This window comes from Dama dama, chromosome 20, assembly GCF_033118175.1.
Source record: "Dama dama isolate Ldn47 chromosome 20, ASM3311817v1, whole genome shotgun sequence".
In the NCBI taxonomy this organism is placed as follows: Eukaryota; Metazoa; Chordata; class Mammalia; order Artiodactyla; family Cervidae; genus Dama; species Dama dama.
Window position 1 is genome coordinate 117272134 of NC_083700.1, and position 14618 is coordinate 117286751.

Consider the following 14618-nt stretch of genomic DNA (forward strand, 5'->3'; position numbering starts at 1 on the left):
TTCCTATGAAATACCTTTATGTATTCCCTCCCTTTGAACCTTTGTATCCCTAAAGCTGAAGTGAGTTTCTTGTAGATCACATATAGTTTTTTTTTTTTTTTTAATCATCTATGTCTTTTTATTGGTGAACCCACTCTATTTGGATTTAGACTGGATATTGATATGTAAGAACTGACTCCTGCCATCTGAATGATTGCTTTCTGGTTGCTTTTTGTCTCCATTGATTCCTTTTCCCTTTGTTTCTCCCTACTTTTGTAAATGGTGGCTTTTCATCATGGTATTGTTTCCCCTTTCTATATTTCTTGCATCTACTCTAGACTTTTACTCTGGTTACCATGAAGCTTACATTAAAATTTTATACCTAAAACAGTTTGTCTTGTGCTGATTGCAGCCTCTCTTTATTAGCCAATAAAGTTGCTCCACCATTTAACTCTTCCTCTGAATGTTCTGATGTCACAGTTCTCTCTTTTATGCTGTGTGTTTGTTAATAAGGTATATTAGATGTAGTTACTTTTAATCATCCTTTCCTTGAAACTTTATACTTGAAGTTGTTAATATACCGTTGTTCTAAGTAATTGGAATTAACTAAATCTATGTATTTTTACCTCACCTAGTGTGTTATATACTCTTGTGTGTGTTCATGTGTTACTTTGCATCTTTTTTCTTCTGCTTGAACTTCTCCAGTATTCTTTGCAAGGCAGGTCTGGTGGTAATGGACTCCCTCAGCTTTTCTTTAAGAAAGCCTTTACTTTCCCATCATATTTGAAGGATAAGTTTGGTGAATAGAGTTTTCCTGGTTGGCAATTTTTATTGCTCTGCCTTCTGAATATTTCATTTTACTGCCTCCTGGCATGTAGTTTTCTTCTGAGAAATCCACTAATATCTTCGTGGGGTTTCCTGTGTCAGCTACAGTCATCCCTTTAAGTAAATCAGACATTCCTATTTAGATAGGAAAATTTAATCAGTATTTTGTAACAACAGTAAGGAAAATTGTCATGGTCTGGGCCCCGGTTGGAAAAGAATTTCCTGACATGAGACAGAGTGAGAGGGAAATGAAGTTTATTGGAGTGGGAGACACCATTGGAACTGTGGGCCAGCTCAAGAGAGAACCATCGTTGAACAGGGGTCCTTATTCCAATTTTATACCCAGGGTACAGGGAGCAGGATAGGGGTCTTGCCGGTCATTTGCTGATTGGATGAGGCACATCTCCTGGGGGGAAGGGGGAGGGCGGAGAGTGAGGCAAAGACCTTCTCCCTATGGGGTAGGAAGGGAGACAGGTTATATTGCTCAGGAGGACCTGAAATCTGTTAATAGTTACAACATGGGGGAGGGAAGGATGAGAAGGGTCTGGTTTTCCATTCCTGCATTCCGTTCCCCCTTGGTTTTATCTGCTCTTCGGTCCTTGGGTCACTACTTTCATCCCTCTCTTTATTTTTAGGGCCAATTCTTTGACCCCTTTTGATACCCTGCTCACGTCTAACTATCTAACTATTTCCCTTCTCAGGCATTTGGGAACCCAGTCTCAGGGGAAAAGGCGCGATGACCACTCTGACTTCTTCAGGCTGTACAGGGGTGTTGTGCCTTTATGGAGGGAGATGAGAGTCCATGGAATGATAAGGCGGCTTGTTCCAGCATTGTCTGGGTGTTGGCCAGGAATATTCTTGTCAAACTATCACTTGGAGATTTGTTGTATTCTAGAATAAACAAATTTAACAGAAAGTTAAAAATACATGGCCCAAAGATTAAGAGAAGTAGAAAAGCTCCCGAGGAGCTAGCCAGGAGAACCAGGACTAGACATTGGTTCATGACATTAGTGTTTCTCTAGGTATAAGAAGATGCAAGAATTTGGGCTCATAAAAATCTTTACCTGAAAGCATCTGACTCTCCGAAGGCCAGTTCTTCTGGGTTTTTCCCAGAGCACAGAGTGCCTTATTTCTTATCTCCATCCTGAACTCCTTTCAAGGGGGGTTGAAGGTCAGCAGCTTGCAGTGGTCATGATGAAATCTTTGTAGAGACAGCAGGTAAGTGCCAACTTCCAGTCAACACGGTCTCTTCACAGCCACATATTTGACCATGCTTTGGGGGCATTTCATGGCCTTTGTGTCCCAGGTCTAATGAAGATTCCATTGACAGGCCACTCTGTGCTGTTACTAGACCAGACCTTGCAAGTAGCAAGTCTCTGGACCATACCTGTCTCACTAGACTCTTGGCCCAGGAGAATATTCCCTCTTGTTGCTTCTTCCCATATCTAGAATTACATTATTACAGTCATTGATCTCATATGGAACTGCATGTCAGCATTTTATCACAGGTCATTCACACATTTAGAAATATAAGAAACAATCTTCTGAAACAAGCAACATGGAAAATAATATAGCTAGCCATATTAGTAAGGTCACAAGCCAGAATTTAAGTCAAGAAATTTCATTAGGTAGAGCCCAGTATACCCCAGGTCATCTGACATTGTTAAATGATTATAGTCAGGTGTCAATCTTCTGGTTGTACATCGTGGAGGATCTGACCTTTATCCAAAGATTAGTTACTGAGATAAGCTTTCAAAACAAACTTAGAGTGTCCTTTTTAATAACTTAATTAATTAAATCTTTTAGCAATATAACATAACAACAAAGAACTATCTCAGAAGTGAGTCGTAGTAAACACAGACCTTAACTAACAAAACTAGAACTTAATATTAAGTGAAACATAATTTTTCTTTTTTTTTGTCATTGTGAGGGCATTAACCCGGTAGCCAGGGAAGGCGTTAACCCATTAAATAAAAATGAGGTTTGTCAGGGAGCCAGGAAAAGCCAAGCGGCTGCCTTGGATTTCCCATAGCCCTGACTCTTTGATTTACAGCTACTGTTCCCGCATTTTTAATTCCCCATTTTAGGAGTAGATTGTTGTCATGTTTTAAGGACATCAGAATAGCAAAAGTCTAACAGTGAGGGGTTATTTTTATGTGGAAGCAGAATGAGCTTTTACATGCTCCATAATCTTAAATAATGCTTATTTACTTTACCAAAGTAACAAAAGATTTTTAAAAAATATATAAATCACTTATAGGCAAAGAAATTCATAATCTGTTTTTGAAAACCTCATTCTAAGAAAACTTATCATGTGGGTATGAGAGGTCGAGTAGGGGTCGTCTAGGAAACCTGATGGAGAGAGAGGGGGCCAGGAGACAGGGAGGCAACAGGAAGACATGCGGCATGAGTCCCTGAAATCCAGATTCCGACTGAGGGCCATGGAGGGCTGAACGTAAGGAAATTAGGAGTTCTCTCACTGCTTTTGGCCACAGCTAGTGTGCCTTTCAGAGGCCATTTTTGGGGGTTCCCCCATGGCACAGGAGCACCGCAGCATTGACAGCGCAGGAGTTTGGCCCAGAGGACCTACCCCACATCCAAGGTAAGGAGCAGCGGCTATGCTTTGCTGGAGCAGCCATGAAGAGATACCCCACGTCCAAGGTAAGAGAAACCCAAGTAAGACAGTAGGCTCTGAGAGAGGGCATCAGAGGGCAGACAGACTGAAACCACAATCACAGACAACTAGCCAATCTGGTCACACGGACCACAGCCTCATCTAACTCAATGAAACTAAGCCATGCCGTGTGGGGCCACCCAAGACGGACGGGTCATGGTGGAGAGGTCTGACAGAATGTGGTCCACTGGAGAAGGAATGGCAAACAACTTCAGGATTCTTTCGTTGAGACCCCATGAACAGTATGAAAAGGCAAAAAGAGGACGTTAAAGATGAGCTCCCCAGGTTGGTAGGTGCCCGATATGCTACTGGAGATCAGTGGAAAAATAACTCCAGAAAGAATGAAGGGATGGAGCCAAAGCAAAAACAACACCCAGTTGTGGATGGGGCCAGTCATAGAAGCAAGGTTTGATGCTGTAAAGAGCAATATTGCATAGGAACCTGGAATGTTAGGTCCATAAATCAAGGCAAATTGGAAGTGGTCAAAGAGGAGACTGTAAGAGTGAACATAGAGTTGGACTATAAAGAAAGCTGAGCACTGAAGAATTGATGCTTTTGAACTGTGGTGTTGGAGAAGACTCTTGAGAGTCCTTTGAACTGCAAGGAGATCCAACCAGTCCATCCTAAAGGAGATCAGGCCTGGGTGTTCATTGGAAGGACTAATGTTGAAGCTGAAACGCCAATACTTTGGCACCTGATGGGAAGAGCTGACTCATTTGAAAAGACCCTGATGCTGGGAAAGATTGAAGGCAGGAGGAGAAGGGGACGACAGAAGATGAGATGGTTGGATGGCATCACCAACTCGATGGGCATGAGTGTGAGCAAGCTCCAGGAATTGGTGATGGGCACGGAGACCTGGTGTGCTGCGGTTCATGGGGTCATAAAGAGTCGGATACGACTGAGTGACTGAACTGAACTGAGTTTGTATTGGGGCCAGGCCTTTTGCAGGGCTAAATTTTCCAGGTTCTGAGAATGTAGCCAAGGGGTGAGTCTGAGAGAGGCTCCCGGGATGTACCAGAGCCCACTCTTAGCCTCCCTGCCATGGGGTATTGAGAGTCACCGGCTGACAGAACGGTGTCCCTTTTGTCCCAGTGATCTCCCCGTGTGATTAATGCATGAAAATGGCCGACCGACCCAACAGTCGCGCCCGACAGTGAGAGGTGACCCCTGAGAACCGTGCAGCTAGGGCACCGTGTGACCCGGGCAGAGACAGACAGATTCCATACTTTGCACAAGTGCACGGGGAACATTCTCCAAAATTGACCACATGTTAGGCCAGAAAACAAGTCTACCATAAATAGACTCAAATCACACACAGGAACTTTTTCCTGTCACAATGCAATGAAACTAAAAATTAATAGTAGAAGGAAAAGTGGGAAAATCCACAAGTATGTGAAGATTAAATACACTCTTAAATAACCAGTAGGCAAATAATAATAACAAAAAAGAACTTAGAAAATACCTGGAGACAAATGAAAATATAAACAGAACATACCAAAATGTATGGGTTCTGCAAAAACATCACCAACAATGAAATGTAAAGCTGTTAATGCATACATTAAAAAGAAAGTTCAAATAAGCAACCTATCTTTACACCCAGGTAGAAAAGGGAGATCAAACCAAACTCAAAGCTAGAAGGAGGAATGAAAATACTAAAGACTAGCTCTCAGATAAATATACAGAAGAGGAAAACCAAGGAAATCAATTTTAAACAAAAGTTACCTCAAATAGGTTAACAAAAGCAACAGATCTTTAGCTATATTGACTAAGAAAAAAGACAACTAAAATCAGTAACAAATGAGGAAACATAACTGCTGATAAGACAAAATAGAAGAAGAAGGGAGTACTCTAACCTAGATGAAATTCTGTTATTTAAGCCTCAGTCTGTGGTATTTTATTCTGGCAACCCTAGCAAACTACCATAGCCTTATCATCTTTCTTGCAAATAAAAGTTATGAAAATAGTGCCAAAACCCACAAAGTTTATAAAGTATCTGAAAGGAGGAAAAGAGAAAAGGACAAATTACCTAGCGTGTTGAGAAATTTTTTTTTCTTTGGTTCTTACCAAAGTTAAAATAAAAACATCAAAACCACCAGAAAAGACTAATGAATAGACATTTTAGAGTAGGCAAACCACAGCTGTGGTAAAACAAACTGGAAATTCATTCAGTTGGTAAAAATAGTAAAATAATATAGTAAAATAAAAACAGTAAAATGCATTTTATTCTTGGGCGGTTTTAAAAAATTCAATGTATTGAAAATTCCAAAGAGGTTATAATACAGGTACATGATTCAAGATACTGAAAATATACTTTGCTTTAATTTGTGCCTCCTATCATTTAGCCTGTTTGTCCAGGGCCATCTGCCCTCCACAGGTAGTATTTTGTTTCTTATGGATCCTCCTAGAGTTCCTTATAAGCAAACACAAAAATATATTTCTCCTTCATTCCATGATTAAAAACACAAATAGTGGTATATTAAGCATGGTGTTTTGTTACATGCTGCTTTTATTTGTTTGACAACACCTTGGAAACTGTCCTCTCTCAGGACATAATCTCCTGAACGGAAGTGCACTGAATGGATGATGTACTATTATAACACACTTGGCCCATCCACATTGGGATGAACACGGATATGCAACAATCTGTTTACATTACAAACAATGCTGCAATGTATAACTTTACCTGTGTTACTCTGCTGCTAGCAAAAGTGTAGGATATATTTCTAAAGGATTTGTAACCTGGAGTATTTGTAACTGAGAGAGCATTTGATAAGATGCTACCAGTAAGATCCTTCTGAGCCAGCAATGAGCCTTTCTCTTTAAACTGCAACTTCTCTATCACAGCACTCCTGCACCTGTGTTTAAAACTGCTTTCCAACGTGTTCTAACCTTCAGAAACCCCCTACAGTCTTCCCTTTCATCAGCACTGCCCTTTATTCTCATTGTGGTTACAACCTCACTGGGTACATGCCTGTTGTCTCCACTCTTCTCTGGGTCCATCACTGCTCAACTCACTCCATTAGGGCTGGAGCCAGTGTGGCCAGATAACTCGAGTGTAGAGAAATGGGTCATGGATTTGAACCAGGGAGCCTGGTGCCCAGGAGAGAGGGAGGGCCTGTAAGGGATGTAACTGGGGAGAAGGAACGGTGTATTAGGTTTTTATTCAGGTGAAGATTCTACAGAGCCCAGACATGGGAGCAGGAGTCTTGGTTGGAGATAAATCCTTGGGAATTTGTATCCAAATATCACAGCTGAAATGGGAGCGGGGGACTCCAAAGGGAAGAGCATGTGAGTGAGTCTGCTGTGAACCTGCTGTGAGCGCCAGGGAGAGACACACAGGGAAGGACGCAGCGGAGAAGCAGGAAGGCAGCAGCAAGCGTTCCGAAAGGAAGGAGAGCGTCATGGCCACAGGACGTGTCACAGAAGCACATGCCGCAGAAGTGTGGGGGTAAATGGAAAGGGGGGTTAGAAGTCATTAATCAATCCTGGCAAGTTGCTTCATGACCAGCTAAGGGCAGAATCAGACCATAGGATACAGAAAGAGAGATAAAAATTGGTAGGTAAAACCCATTCATGTTCAAGTTGAGATTTTGTTAAGATGCTCTTTTAAGGAACATAGAAATACAATCTCAGATGGGAATCCCAGGATCACAGGCTGCCAGCACTGAGCTAGGCCCTGACTCTTCCCCGCCCCCCGCCCTCCGCCCTCCTCCCTCCTCCCTCCTCCCTCCTCCCCTTCACCATGTATGCCTCACTCATGTCAACTGAGCCAACATGTGTTTCTACCCTCCAAGTTGGTGCCCATCTCAGGGCCTTTGTATTTGCTCTTCCCTCTGCCTAGAATGCCGTTGTCCTAGAGCTTAAAGTGGTTGCTGTTTTCTGCTCATCTGGTTGGCAGCTCAGATATTCACCTCTCAGATGAGCATTCTTGGACCACCCCATCTAATGCTGGTGTTTCCCCTTTACCATCCCATGTGATCCTGATTTTTTCCATCATTGTTGTTTAGTCACTAAGTCATGTCTGACTCTTGCGACCCCATGGACTGCAGCCTGCCAGGATCCTCTATCCATGGGAGTTCCCAGGCAGGAATAGTGGAGTGGGTTGCCATTTCCTTCTCCAGGGGATCTTCCTGACCCAGAGATTGAACCCATGTCTCCTGCTTGGCAGGTGGATTCTTTACCACTGAGTCACTTGGAAAGCTCAGTTTTTTCTTTATAATGCTAATCAAAACTTTCCCCCCAATTAAAATTTTTATTTATAAGAGTCTGTGTACTCCAGAAAGTCACATGAGGTCAGGGTCCCTATCTATTCATTTATTAATGTGCCTCCAGTGATTACAATTCTCAGTTGATAAGTATTTATTGAGTAATGAATGCAAGAGCTTCAAAGTCCCTTTAATTCAAATCCATGGATTAGAAATGAGAAGTGAGCTGCCAAGTGTCACACAGGTGGCCACCTCAAGCCAATCCAGAGATAGTGAACCGCACACTTGTAGCAGAATGAACTGCTAGTGGCTGAAAAAGAAGATGGACACGGGGATTCAGGGAAAAAAAAAAGTTATCCACAATATAACCTGTAGAAAATTTAGTGTGACTTATTAGACCAGCAGATCTTATTATGAAAAACAGGGGCAAAAACTGCCTCAGTGACTTGATAGTACCTGAAGGATTGAAATTCAGAGACTCCTAAGACCTACCCAGGATTTATTGGCATAACGTTCTTCTAGGGGGGAAAAAGCCATGTAAGTGTGTCTCCTGATATTTCCTTTTATTTTAACATGTTCATGAGCAAAACAAAGAATATGAAACAAAAGACAACTTGAAGCACGTGTGACTAGGTGATTTTAAACTATTGATTCAAAAGTATAATTTTCTCTTAAAATGTGATTTCTTCTTCCAAATACACACTGTCTGGACTTCCTCACCTACTACTGGTAATTAGAAAGCTGAACAAAATACTTGAAGTGAGCCTTGAGTCAGAATGCTTGGCCAGAGACAACCTGGAAACCAACCCATCACTGTAAAACCTGAGACTGCAAGTCAGGTGGCAGAGTCCCCTTGGGTTTCCTTTCAGTTTCAGTTCAGTTCAGTTGCACAGTCGTGTCTGACTCTTTGCGACCCCATGAACCGCGGCACGCCAGGCCTCCCTGTCCATCACCAACTTACCCTGCTGCTATCCTCCTGAGTACCTCTTCCCAATCAAGTCTCTTGCTTTGTCAGCATTGTGAGCCCACTCTAGGGCCCTGGAAAGGGTTCCTTTCCTGCAACAATAAGAGGAACAGTGTCTAGACTGCCTCACCTACAATTGGGAATTAGAAAGTTGAACAAAATACATTAAACAACTGTTCTCACACCCTGAACAGCAGGCAGTGTTAGGGTTCCAGGGCTAGGTTCCTGGAGTGAAGCTGAACACACATGTCAACCTGATGACTCCGCAGCTCTCTGCCTTCAGGCAGTTTTTACGCTGCAACTACAGGGCAAGGGGCCCATAAACATTCCTGCTAAAATCTGAATTGAGAACACTGGTGAGTTGGGAGGCCTATCTGTGTGGCAGGGTATTAAAAAGGAGGGAGCTACTCAGAAAGTTTCGCAGTTGCCTGATGATCCCTTTAGGTCTTTATCGAATATCAATCTGAGGACACACAGGTCATTCCATAATGAATAAAAACACAAAAACATAAAACATTGGTCTCACAAGCAAAAAATATAACAATTCCTTCTACATTAATTTTCTTTCAAAATATGGCAATTAAATGAAGGTTAGTGAGCAGTACACACATAAATAAATGGATATGTTTCTAGAAAGCAATTTTTTCAAGATGTCAATAAACCTCTTGTCATTCCAATTATAGAATTCTACTAAAAAAGTGAAAAAAGTAGTGTGGAAATATGTCTTTGCATACAAAAGGCATTCGAATAGCTGTAATATCTTTCTTAAAATTTTTTTTTTAATTGGTGGGAAATTGTTTTACCAGTTTGTGTTGCTTTCCCTACAACAATGCAAATTAGCCATAATTATATATATATATATATATATATATGTATGTATTTGTATATCACTTGCTTCTTGAGCCACTCTCCCCTCCTTGAATAGCTTTAGTTTCAGGATGGAAAAGTTATAAGGAGCCCTATATTTAATGTCTAAATAGTAAGGAAATCATTCACAATGTCACACATGTTCCTGACTCAATATTATGCTTCCATTATCATGTTTATGAAGATTTAAAAATACAGATCAGTAAGTGCATTTAGCAGCTACTCTTTGCATTGCAAGGGATCAGCCACAACACTTGCATTAGGCTGCGACTAGGGGTCCGCATAGGAGTGGTAGCCAAACAGGAAGGCACATCCTGCTCAAAGCTTGTGATGTAGGGAAGCTGGAGGCAGCCTGGACAGGAAGAGGGGTGCCCATGGGATTGCTTAAAGGAACATATTCCCAGCGATTTGTTTCTAATTGGAAAGGATACAGGAGAAAAGAGTCACTGACCAAGACCAGACCTTGAGGCCTCATGCTGCAGAGTTTAGGGGTCTGGACTTCCAGAATGGTTGCTCCAGGGCATGGAGCAGGCCGCGTGGGTTGTAGAGAGTTTCCTCTGCTTTTAAACCAATATTTAGACATACTGAAACTCCCTCTTTGGTCATCTTCAACTGAGCAGCTATTCTGTGGATAAACTTTATAATTACAGACAACGGTAATAATTACAGTAATGTAACAATAATAGTAATTTTCATTATTATATATTTCAGTACTCCAATTAAACACACACATAATCAATGTACAAAAACCTCAAAGTTGTCTGGCCGTCTGGTCGACCTGTCTGTGGTGACCATCCAGCTACAACGAAACAGCATAAACGCCAGTAGTATAAGTGCATATCTGAGGGCAGAAACGGCACAGCAACCCCGCTCCTCACTCATTTCCTCCTATTTCACCGCAGGCTGCATTCCTCTCCCCAAGCGTCCTCCCATCCACTCGTTTTCAGAGGCTTTTCCAGGACTAAAGTTAACGCCAGGATCGCGTCTCCCCTCGACTCTCACCGGACGGCCCCCTCCCGCTCCCTGCGTCTGAAACATTTGGAGCTTCCACCACCGGACCCGTACAAGACGGAAGGCGCGCACTGGGGTCCTCCTTGCTCGCCCACCACGTTCCCTGTTGTCAGCCGCGGTGAGAAACCCGTGTGTAGGGTCTACATAACCGCCGAGCCCCTAAGGGGAACAGAAGGGACCACAGGCGGTTCCCACAAAGACGCAGTCTACCCCGCCCCTAGGCCCTGGTGAGTATATGGGCCCCACGGGGCGGGGAGACCCGAGAACAGGCAACGCGGTGACGCCCCAGCCCGCAGCCCAGCGTGTCCTTGTTCTGCCGTCCGGGCCCGTCTTTACTCCAGGGGAGGACGACCGGGATCTAAGGACAACCGGCGGGAACTCAGGGCCGTCCGCCAACGTAGACACACGGCCACTCCCAGGCGAGGCAAACGGAAAATGTGGACTCAGAACGCGCGGGGCACGTTCACTTTCTTCTGGCCGCGAGACATAGCCCAGGCGGCCCCCGCGGGCAGAGAAAACGTCCGAAACGCTCTCCAGCTCCTAGACACACCGACCGTCCTCGCCACGTAAATCTCCCCTTCAGATCCACCAGGAGCAAGACAAGTATTAGCCCTGAAACGGGGTTCCGGCACACACACTAACGAGCCCCCCCCGAGCACGGACTCGGGCGCTGGTCAAGCCACGGAGCTTGGAGCAGGAGGACTGAGGAGGGGAGACGAACGCCTCCAACGGTGACCCAGGAACCTGGCCGGCTAGCAACAAGCACTCCAGCACGGAAGACCATCTCCCTGCCCGCTCCGAGGCCCCGCGGATGGAGGGACTCGGGGAGATGCTGGTCGACCCGAGTGATCGGCAGTAAACACCCCCCCCCCCCCCATAGACTCAGCGCCAGGCCACCTTACAAGGAACTGCAGATCCAATCTTCAGCAAGAGCAGGCGTGCCAAGACCCCCGCAGCACCGGGGTTATCACTGCCAGTGCTGCCGGCATCTGGAGCTCTGTGCTGCGTTCGCCGGCTGAATCGCAGCCCTAATGAAGGCCGCCGAAGGAAAAAAAACACAAAGCGGTCGCCGGGGGCGCCCGACAACCAGTTCGAGCGTCCGGGACGAGTTGCCGTCGCCGGCAGGCCGCAGCGGCACAGGCCGCCCGAACGCCCGAGCTCGCCCGGGGCCTCTGCCTCGGAGGGGGCTCCCCGCTCGGGACAGCGCGACACAGAGCGCCCCAGGCGGCAGACAAGGGCGGACGGAGAGCGGGAGGCCGCGGCGGAGAAGAGCTCCCCTCGAGATTGTACGGCCCAGGCCAACCTGGGCAAGGGAGATTCTGCCCGTGGCTGGGCTGTGTGAGCTGTAAGCTCAGTGAAAGTAAAACAGAAAGAAAGAAACCACGAAAAACATTTTACTCTGTAACTTCAGAGATGAGATGTTACTAAAGTATAAAAAGACAAGGCTCAGAAGCCATAAAGGAAACGACTGAAAAATTGACTACCTAATCGGTCTTTCAGTCTTTACCAAGCAAAGTCAGATGACAAGAAATGGGTGTGCGGAAACATTAATGCGACTACATGTATATTAAGTATGTTGATATCAGCATTAGTTAATAACAGAATATTTAGAAAACATGGCAAGAGACCAGTTAAGTAAATTGTCAGAGCATTCACATAACACAAGACTATCAATTTGCTTTTCGGTTTATTGTTGTTATTTAAATAAGTTAGATCTATAGGTATTGACTTGGAAAGACGTCGAGGGCAAACTTAAATGAAAACGATTTTAGCACTTCCAGTGGTATATATATGCATTTACCTTTTTAAAAAATGAAGTAGAAAAGTAAAGAGTTAGAATATTTACAGAATAGCTTCTTTAAAAAGCAAGAATCAAGTTTTTCCTATACCCTGGTGTCTGGACAGAAAGACGTGCCAGAAACAAAGATGGACCACACTACGGGCTTTTCTGCTCCCTCCTACTATAGTCTTGGGACAGGCAGCTGGCATCTCAGCCCCTGCACCCCTCTGCTCCACTAACACCTAGAGCCCCTGCAGGCAATCAGAACTCTGACTCTGCAGGCCTGGGATCCCTATGTCCACAGCTCTTCCTTCACATCAGGAGCCTGTAGCAATTCGCTTGGTTTGCCCAATCATCCATGCCCAGAGCTGCTGGCTCTAACATACGCCTGTGTAGTCCTTCTCTCCATAAGCTTTGAGCTGAAATCCCAAGGGAAGACCATTTCCCTCACAAAGCAGGGATGAACCATGGGAACAACTGGAACTTTGCACCTGGACCCATTATACAAACTCTGTGTGCACACTCAACTCCCAAAGACACTACCCTTTTCACTGTGCTCTTTGCATGGCATGGCCATTGCTGACTTGAAGCATCCAGGCTCACTTATGTGGCAGGAAGAAATACAAAGAACACGCACACACACATGCACATGTGCATGCATGCGTGCGTGCACACACACACACACACACACGCACACACACGTACAAACATACCCCAGGAGCTAATCTGTACTCCTGCTAGGGCTGGCAATGGTGGGAGCAGAAAAGAGATCATTGTTGCTATTTCTCGGGTCTTCTGAGTTGACAGACCCTGGTTGTTTTACTGATTTCACCCTGGGGGAGTGCGGGCTTGGAGCTCCCTAGTCTGTAGTTTGCTGTCCAGTGCCCTGCACTCTATTTGGTCCACTCTACCCTTTCTCCTCAATACACAGTCACCATTAAGAAGTAAGAATCTGCACATATTGCATTGAATTTTCAAATTTGAACAAAGTTTAAAGAACACAGAGAGATATTGAGTTATTGTGAAGAAGGTAGTGAGAAAATTTTATCTTTTTTGTAGCTTCCAAAATGTTCAAGTATAGTCTATAAAAGCTTAATTTTTTTTAATTAGGAAAATTAAATAACCCCTCACTACTCCTTCTTGCCCATGAACACCTCTGCCCCAGCTTCTGTCACACTGGGCTCACCCGACGACATGCCTGTTCTTCTGGTTTGGAGACTTCTTTCACACTCATCACTGTCATCTATGCTCACTACACACCTGAGGCTATGGTAGCCATTCACACAGTAAATCAGGGGATTTTTCTCCAGTGAGCCTGAGGGATGCATTTTTCTTTTCTTTTAATAGAAACTTCTCCCATCTGTCCTTTAAAGTCACAGCCTTTACGGATGCTGTAACAAGTGGGTGTGAATGATAGAAAGAGGCTGTTTCCATATCAGTCCCTGAGCTGCCATATGCCTAACAGAGTGGTGGATGGTACTGGCATTAATATTTCCTGGGTGCTGTTAGAGGATCCCGGCTGGAAGGAGAAACCAGACATTTTGGCAAGACACAGATCAAACCAGGAATGAGAGCAAGTCCCTCTCATTGTTTCAATGTCAAGACTCAGCCACCACCATCCTCCTCAGCATCCTCATGCAGGACAGCTGAAACTGACCAGATAAAGCTGAGGAGATGGAAAGCAGTCATGAGAGCCAAGCCTCCAGAGCCCTGCTAGATACCCCAGGCATGAGTCCCCAACCACTCACCTGGCGGGGGGGTGGGGGGGGGGTGGGGGGTGGGGGTGGGGGGGGGGGCTCCTACCAAACCACAGGCATGCAGAAATATGGTGACCCCTCCTCTCTCTGGGGTCAAAGCACTATGGGCTACTCCCCACATAAACAGGGTAGTAATATTTCCATTTTACACAGAAAAAAATGAACGTCATGAGCTGTTATATTCTGATTAGACCTATTTGTTCAGAGTTATTTAATTAACATTCAATTTCTAGGATTTACATCAAATCCCAGGAAACCCTCAGAATGATCACTTGGGGAATCTTGAGTCCACAGAACAAACACCACTCTCAAACATTTCCATAACTAATTCTTGATCAAATGCATCCAACTTTGTCCTCCAATACCCACCGAAGTGGTTTAGAGTCCCCTGTCCTTCCTGCTGTGCCCTCCCCTGACCCTCTGGATGCAACTGCCTTCAGTCATCTTGACTCCCCCCAGTATGGGAATCCGGCAACTTTGGAGCCTTAACCTTCGTTCTGTCATCCATGGCCTCAGATATGTGGCCAAGCCACTCTGAATCTTTTCACTGGCAGGT

At 44.7% G+C, this 14618-nt stretch overlaps 1 long non-coding RNA gene across 3 annotated transcripts; it reads right to left on the reverse strand.

Annotated features, from left to right (window-relative positions):
- Positions 1-1042: 1042 nt before the first annotated feature.
- Positions 1043-12010, reverse strand: LOC133041714 (uncharacterized). 3 transcript variants are annotated; one of them, XR_009689305.1, is made up of 5 exons: positions 11428-12010; positions 9966-10139; positions 8645-8739; positions 1869-2249; positions 1043-1695 (listed from the first exon to the last, which is right to left on the reverse strand). It is a non-coding gene; the product is annotated as an uncharacterized LOC133041714 (long non-coding RNA). The 3 variants fall into 3 exon arrangements; XR_009689304.1 differs by having other exon boundaries at positions 9966-10150; positions 11428-12009; XR_009689306.1 differs by lacking the exon at positions 11428-12010 and adding an exon at positions 10574-11400 and having other exon boundaries at positions 9966-10150.
- Positions 12011-14618: the final 2608 nt, after the last annotated feature.